The sequence below is a fragment of the Bidens hawaiensis genome, unplaced genomic scaffold, assembly GCF_021521415.1.
Source record: "Bidens hawaiensis isolate Kalapana, Puna unplaced genomic scaffold, B.hawaiensis_p1.1 tig00013659_1, whole genome shotgun sequence".
Classification (NCBI taxonomy): Eukaryota; Viridiplantae; Streptophyta; class Magnoliopsida; order Asterales; family Asteraceae; genus Bidens; species Bidens hawaiensis.
Window position 1 is genome coordinate 130,050 of NW_027492161.1, and position 7,981 is coordinate 138,030.

Consider the following 7,981-nt stretch of genomic DNA (forward strand, 5'->3'; position numbering starts at 1 on the left):
TCTCAAAACTTGTCCCACATCGGATGTGGAACAAAATGAGAAGTAGTTTATAAGATGCAATCTTCACTATTCATTTGAAAATTTGTGATGTGTTTTACTACAACTTCTACCCGCGTAGGGGGTGCAAAATTGGGTTTCCGGTTTTGCATTTGTTTTTGAGAATTTCGTAACTGAAGTTGGTCAAACGATTTAATGATAATTATTCTCTTAATGATTATTATTATTAATTTCGTAACCGATAGTTGGTCAAACGATTCAGTCGTTGTCCATATCAGCCAACACTTTGGTATTGTTGTTGTCGAGCCATTTGACGGTGTTGCTCGAACTGAAGCATGCTTCCAGCACTATCCCAAATAGGGTAGCCTTAATTAATATATGTAATAAGATTATGCTTACGGATCCGAAATTAAAGCTCTCCCACCTAAATACTCATCACAAATAACCACATGACCAAATGGAAAAATGTAAAATTAATTTTTATATTAAACAACTAATACGACCCTCATAATTACTTATGTATAATAAAGATCACTGACTAAGTTTTGCAAATGATAAAATACTATACTATTGCTAACAATAATTTATAGATTTTTAAAAAATCAATTAAACTTAAAAAAGTTAGCGATAAATGTAAAAGAAAAAAAAATTAGTCGTGACTTTAGACCTAGTCAATGTGCATGAGTACATAACCCACCTTATATATATTTAACTTTTTGTAGTCATTTAGTTGTCACTCGTTTCCAGCAAAAAAAAAGTCTAGTCAACTAGAGTTTGAGCACATTTTCTGGGAATGTGGAACCTCCGGTACTACGTTGTCTACTTTCTATCATTAATCTGCTTGGTCGGTGCTCAGGGATATGATAGCACAAATCCTCCATGGAAAACATTAAATGGTATATCACAACCTACTTCTCTTATGCTTGTATCTTTTTTGTTGTTTAAATATTTTTTGTTTGACATACTAGAGAAAAATATAAGGAAGTAACTAGAGAGTAATTTATTTGTAAACAAAGATTATAGAAGCTCAAAGTATGCTCTTGTTTAAATTTTGCAGGAGAGCGGCCATTAGTTGTTGCAAATGGTGGATTTTCAGGGCTATTTCCTGGTTCCAGTTACTTGGCCTACAAGTTTGCCGTGCTTACTAGCGTACCCGATGTAATTCTGTGGTGCGATGTACAATTAACTAAAGAAAACATCGGCATCTGTTTTCCAAATTTGAACCTTGAGAACTCTTCTACATTAATCAATCCGAAGTTTGATAAGGGGGAAAACACTTATAATGTTAATGGAGTACCTGTAAAAGGATACTTTCCTGTTGACTTCACCATTGCAGACCTAAACAACGTCTTGTGTGAGTTCATTTAGCTTTTTCAAATTTATATGTCTTATCAATGCTTAGTTTGGTTGATAATAATAATAAAAGAATACTGCTATTACAGTAACACAGGGGATCTACTCTAGAGTTCCATATTTTGATGGGTCCTACAAAATTCTTAGTGTTGATGAGGTCACCGCCATAAAACCACCAGGACTGTGGTTGAACATCCAGCATGATGCGTTTTTCCGCCAACGCAATTTGAGCATGAGAAGCTATGTGATGGCTGTTTCAAGAAAAATTGTAATTAAATATATCTCATCACCTGAAGTGAATTTTCTAAAAAGCATTGTGACAAGATTCAGTCCAAAAAGAACCAAGTTAGTATTTCGGTTTCTTGGACAGAATGAAATCGAGCCTACAACAAACCAAACAGACGGTTCTCTTCTGAGGAATCTGACATTTATCACGACATTTGCCCAAGGAATTATTGTTCCTAAATCATACATATGGCCCGTCGGGGATGATTTTTATTTGCAACCGGCTACTTCTTTGGTAGCCAATGCTCATAAAGCCGGTCTAGAAGTGTTTGCTTCTGATTTTGTAAATGATGCTCTACTCGCGTACAATTACAGTTATGACCCTGTACAAGAGTATCTCCAATATGCTGACAATGGTATATTTTCTGTTGATGGTGTGCTATCTGATTACCCCATAACTCCATCTGCAGCGTTTGGTAAGTCATTAACGTTATGATTCTTTATTCTTGTTGCTCATCAAGATTCTAATATCTATGTAATATTACAGACTGCTTATCTAACTTGGGGTAAAACCGAACTCAAGGTGCACATACCGTTCTGGATATTAAACCTTTTCTTGAATCGTTAATGTTATTGATAATGACTTTATTTTTTCTTCAGCGAAACCTTTGATTATAACATATGAAGGAGCAAGTGGTGACTATCAAGGTTGTACTGATTTGGCATATGAAAAAGCTGTTTCTGATGGTGCAGATATTATCGATTGTCCTGTTCAAATCACGAGTGATGGGATACCTTTTTGCTTAGGTTCAATAAACTTCCTTGACAGAACAACTGTTGCCCAATCGAGATTTATAAATATGACAACAAACATTCCTGAACTTCAATCTGGTGCTGGAATATTTACCTTCACTCTTACTTGGGACCAGATTCAGACCATACAACGTAAGTTCTATACTCCCGAGTTTTACGTAATCAACATACCAAATTTTCTCATTTTCATTTTTCCTTTTCTGTTTTAGCTGCAATGTCCACGGCATTTCCAGAATACGATGTTTTTTCAAGAAATCCAAGATTCAAAAATGCTGGCAAATATATGAGACTATGTGACGTTCTGGACTTTGCTAGTAATTCTACTTCAGTTTCTGGTGTCTTGATCAACATTAAGGTGAGACAACATAATATTATTCATTTCTTAACTGAACGAAAGTGATACCATTTTTCTTCATACAACTTGCAGAATGCAGCTTACTTAGCTGTTAATCAAGGATTAAGTGTGACAGATGCGGTAATGGACGTTTTGAATAAATCTAGAATAAATAACCAGACGACCAAGAAAATTATGATCACCTCACCCGATAGTGCTGTTCTGAAATTGTTTTAATGAAAGAAGCAACAGGCATGAGCTTGTTTATGAAGTGGATGAGAGTATAAGTGATGCCCTGAATTCAACAATTGCAGAAATCAGTGAATTTGCCAATTCTGTTATTATCGGGAAAAAATCGGTGTATCCTAGAAATAGTGGCTTTCTTGGTGATCAAACTGATGTTGTTGCAAAGTTTCACGCTTTCAATATCCTGGTGTATGTACAACGTTTTGATAATGAGTTTGTTTCACAGCCATGGGACTTCTTTTCAGACCCGTATGTTGAAATTAACACGTATGTTAACGGAGCTAAAGTCGACGGTGTTATTACATCTTATATAGCTACTGCTTCCAAATACAGAAGTAAGCTTACTATCTTTTCGCTTGTTAGATCAAAATCATTACTTTTTAGAACAAAACTTATCTTTTCAGTTTAATAATTAAATGTTGTTTTAGAGTTTCCAAGTCAAACCATGGGTTTCAAGATCACGAGTTTTAATTTGTGAAAATTTATTTTGGTGGTATTTAGGAAACCGTTGTCTACAGTTACCAGAAGATCAGAGACCATCATACATGAGTCCAGCAGTGCCTGGTCAATTATTCTCACTCATGACACCTCAACTGATGCCACCAACTGAGGCTCCTAATCCTGTTTTGGAAGATGCTGACGTGGATCAAGGACCCATACCTCCTTCCAGAATACCATCTCTGACATCTGGCAATGCGACAGCAGCACCACCACAGGCTTCACCAAGTGGTCAACCACCAAAAACTGCGGTGGTGATTCTGTTTTCTGTAGTGACTGTTCTTGGAACAATTGTTTTGGTGTAAACGTTTGTTATTGTTTAATAGATTTTGTAAGTGTAAAATTTGGCTGATTGCTGTTGATAGATCCTTTCTCCCCAGCCACGCAGCTGCAAGGGGGCTGCTCCCTTGCTCGAAGATCAATCTCTCGAAACCTCTCTAATACCGATTAATGGCCTAGATCAATTAGTTAAACAACGGAACAAATTACACAAAAAATGCAAAACAACTGGTTGACCTTCTTGTCTAATGGCATTAGGGGGGGGGGGGGGGGGGGGGGATGGTTAAGACTTGGGACCCTATGGTCCCATGTTAGAAACTCCGACTCAAAGGGTTTTCTCATAGTAATGGGTTACCTTCTTGACGATGTCCTGAGTGAGTAAGGTCTTGAAAGTCTAAATCAACATGGACAGTTGACATCCAGAAAAGCTCACTTAGGTATGAGTTAGTTTCAAATGCCGTTTAAAAAGAAAAAAATAAAATGCAAAACACAATTTCATAAAAACCCTTGATCGAAGCTATCTTACTAATCTATTAAAGCAGTCCATATTTTCCACATGGCATCATTTTAGGGCCTCCACATAAGATGCCACCTAGATTTCATTTAGATGTCTTATCATTTAATGACTTTGTTAAAACATACAGACCCGTTTAATACTCTTAAAACCCGTGGCCAGGTTTTTAGTTTTATACAATTACCTGTTCTGTATCCAAGTATCACCATATTTATATTTAAACACAATTAATAAAACCCTTATCCTTAGTCAAAGTTTCTCCTCCTCCTCTCGCTCTTGCCGTCATCGAGTTTCTCGATTTCCTACCATCCTCCCTCCAGTATTCTTTCGAATGCAATTTATTTGGTTTTATATATTTCATTTCATGTGTAGTAATTCCGTTTACTGATGAAATATTTGTATATATTAAATATTAGGGTTTGTGCATTAACTTATTATTTCTATCGATCTTAATGTTTAATAATTTCTTCTTTAGATTCAATCGATGTATGTTTTGTATACATTAAATATTTATTTTTTGATAGATTAATAAGTTAACTAACATTTTTGTTATCCAATAGTGGTAGTTTTGAAATTCTTTTTTTTTTAAGATGACAACATCTTTCTATATCATTATTAAAGATGTTAAATTCCCACTTCTAGTACGATATATATATATATATATATATTTTTAATGATTACTACATATTATATCCAGATTTTTAAGTTTCAGTACATGTTTGTTTGAACATATCTTAATTTGCTAGATTATTGTTTGGATTATGGTTTTGGATGTTATATGTGTTTCGCACATATAACATTTACGATAATACTAACATTTTATGTTTATTTCACAGTGTCATTTTTGAAAATGTTTGAATATGACAACATCCTTATACATGATTATTAAGGATGGTAAATTCCTACTTGTTTGGTCTAAAGGAATGATTGAAATTTTCTCAACCTCTCTAGATTTGTCTACAAAAAAAAGTGACCATTAGAGACTAAACTAAGAGGGACTGATATATCAGTCTCAAATACATAACTTCAGGGACCGATTTATCAGTCACTAATAGTATCTAGGACTGATTTCTATGTGACTAAATTTAGTGACTGATAATCAGTCACTGATATTCTTGTACCTTATTTGAGACTTACTTTCAGTCGCGAATATGTCAAGATAACATAAATTTTTTAAGGGAAACTCACTGGCTACTGAATTTCAGTCCCAAATACGTAATGAGAAATGCAGCGAATGTATTGTGACTGATCTTTAGTCTATGACGTGGAAAAACGTACTAGAGCTGAAAATTAGTACTTAATATTCTTAAAAGGGATCAAATTAGGAGCTGATATTTCATCATGAGTGTTAGGTCCCTTTTTGTGTATTTAGTCTTTTGTATTGGTTCGTTTTTTTATTTGGGCCGTTTGGCATCTTTTGTATTTATGTGGGCATTAGATGTTATTTTGTATGTACAAAGCTCAAGGGAAATGGCCCAAGGGAAATGTAATCAAGTCCATTGGGCATTTGAAAATAAAGACATTTCTCATGCATGCTCCTCTATAAATAGGGAGCATGCCATGAGAACAAAAAACCTTTGCCAAAATTCTCTAACACACTCATATTTTTCTCTCACTTTCTTTCTCTCTCTCTAAAACCCGAACATAACCTCAAGATTTGAGACCTCTTAGGTTGCTTAGTGTGATTTCTGCTAACACTAAGTTAGGTTGATCCAAGAACGTTGTTAGATCCACCCGCCAGCAGACCTACAATTGGTATCAAAGTTTTGGCTCACTAGTTGAGGGTTTTTGGATCACAACCTTGGGTTTTGATCTTGAGAAAAGTTGAAGACAAAGTTTTTGGAAGAAAACTACAAAAACAAGAAAAACAAGAAAAACAACAAAAAATACAAAAAGAATAGGTTTCAAGATGATAATCATGTCTTAGAGTGTGTTCTTGGTGAAAATAACAAGTGTACTAGCCTAAGATCTATAAGTTTTGGGTTTAAAGGTGTTAAAATTGTTGTTACGGGTTTGAAAAATATGTTAAAATTGACAAGTTAAAATTTCACTTCTCATAACATAAAAATCAGTGCAACAACCTTTGACTAGAACTGACACGTTAGGTGAACAGATCCCAAGAAAGATTGCTTCTGGAAGCTTATACTTTTTCGCTTCGCCTGAAACTTTTTCGCTTCGCATAAAAGTTTTTCGATTCGCCTGAAACTTTTTCGCTTGGCATAAAAGTTTTTCGCTTCGCCTGAAACTTTTTTGCTTCTCATTACTGTTCACCATTTCGCTTCGCTTGGGTTAAGTCTTTTTCACTTCGCTTGACTTAAGTTTTTCGCTTCGCTTGGAGAATGTTTCACGCAAAAAACTTGATTGACTTGATTTTTGAACTGTTTAAAGACTGTTAAGTGTTTGCAACTACTGAGAGCATGACAAGCACTGATTCAGAATTGTTTGAAGGGGTATTTGCTGTTAGAAAACCAAGTGGGAACACCTCAAAAACCTCCTAAGTACATGACCCTAGATGATAACTTTTCCGACTTTAAATGGAGGTTCATGAACTATATCTTGTTGACTGAAACTGAATTAATGAGATGTTTTGAACAAGGTCCACATGTTCCCATGTGCTAAAAGTAGTGTAATAATTATTAACTAAATTACGCTAATCTAGACACTAAGTAATAAATTCTATACTCTTAAACTTAACTAAACTATTAACCGGCAAGTGAACCGATCGACTCTAGTACAGCTAAGCAAGTCCGGATATCGAACCCACGAGACTCTTTTAATTACGTTAACTAGCTAAATTAGACTCAACTACAGACACGACTATTTATTTATTATTATTAGGGGGTTTAACTAAAAACTAAGATTAACCTAATATTAAAACTAATTAAAAAAAAACTAAAGATGACTAAACTTAGAACTTGGGCTTAATTCAGATGATGATGAGCAACCACCTAGGCTAGAATCCCTAATGTATCAATTGTCAATTAGTTGGAAAATGCATGTTATGAAACTGGGATCATAAAATCGTCACTTAAAGAAAACCGGCACAGGACCCCTGACCCTTCTCAAGACGACACCTATGGATTTCTCTTAAGTTCTTAAAAATACCAATTTAATAGACTCCCTTACGGTCGCTAACTTATTTTATGACAAGCACCTCTAAACGATATCCTACCTTACAGCGCGGAAATCAAAGGTAGTTTAAAGTATTCGCTCGACTAGATAAACAAGGCTGAAAAATCAAACCTAGACGGACTCCTTACGAAGAACTAAATCTAGCAATCTTAAACAACCGAACTTATCATATAATCTATCACCTATCAGCTATTTAGATTAGCAACATACTTAGGTCTATTTGATTTATTAATATTGTTCCTATGGCTTTATTGCAAATCAACCATAAACTAGTCAAAAACACATAGTAGATGACCTAACAGAATCCTATCATATGACAGACAATAACCAAGGAAACTGTGAAACAATAAAACTCGTCAAACAATCCTAAGCACACATATGCATCGAATGAAAAAAACATAAAACCTCTTCCTTAATCATAAACCATAACAAAACAAATTCCAAACCAAGATCAAACGTCAACAAAAGTTCATCATAAACCTAGGTGGTCTAGGGGTTTAGCCAACAACCATACTCAAGAACAAACCAAAATAAATAAGTTCAAATAATGAGTTCATAACGAAAACAATAAATTCAAACCAATAATAAGG

The 7,981-nt window shown here is 34.7% G+C and overlaps 1 pseudogene across 1 annotated transcript; it reads left to right on the plus strand.

Moving 5' to 3' along the window:
- The first annotated feature begins 748 nt into the window (after nt 1-748).
- Nucleotides 749-3,771, plus strand: LOC143544651 (glycerophosphodiester phosphodiesterase GDPDL3-like; annotated as a pseudogene). The gene is made up of 8 exons (XR_013137287.1): nt 749-893; nt 1,055-1,351; nt 1,440-2,051; nt 2,123-2,158; nt 2,236-2,520; nt 2,598-2,743; nt 2,816-3,303; nt 3,470-3,771. The product of XR_013137287.1 is annotated as a glycerophosphodiester phosphodiesterase GDPDL3-like (transcript).
- The last annotated feature ends 4,210 nt before the right edge of the window (nt 3,772-7,981 follow it).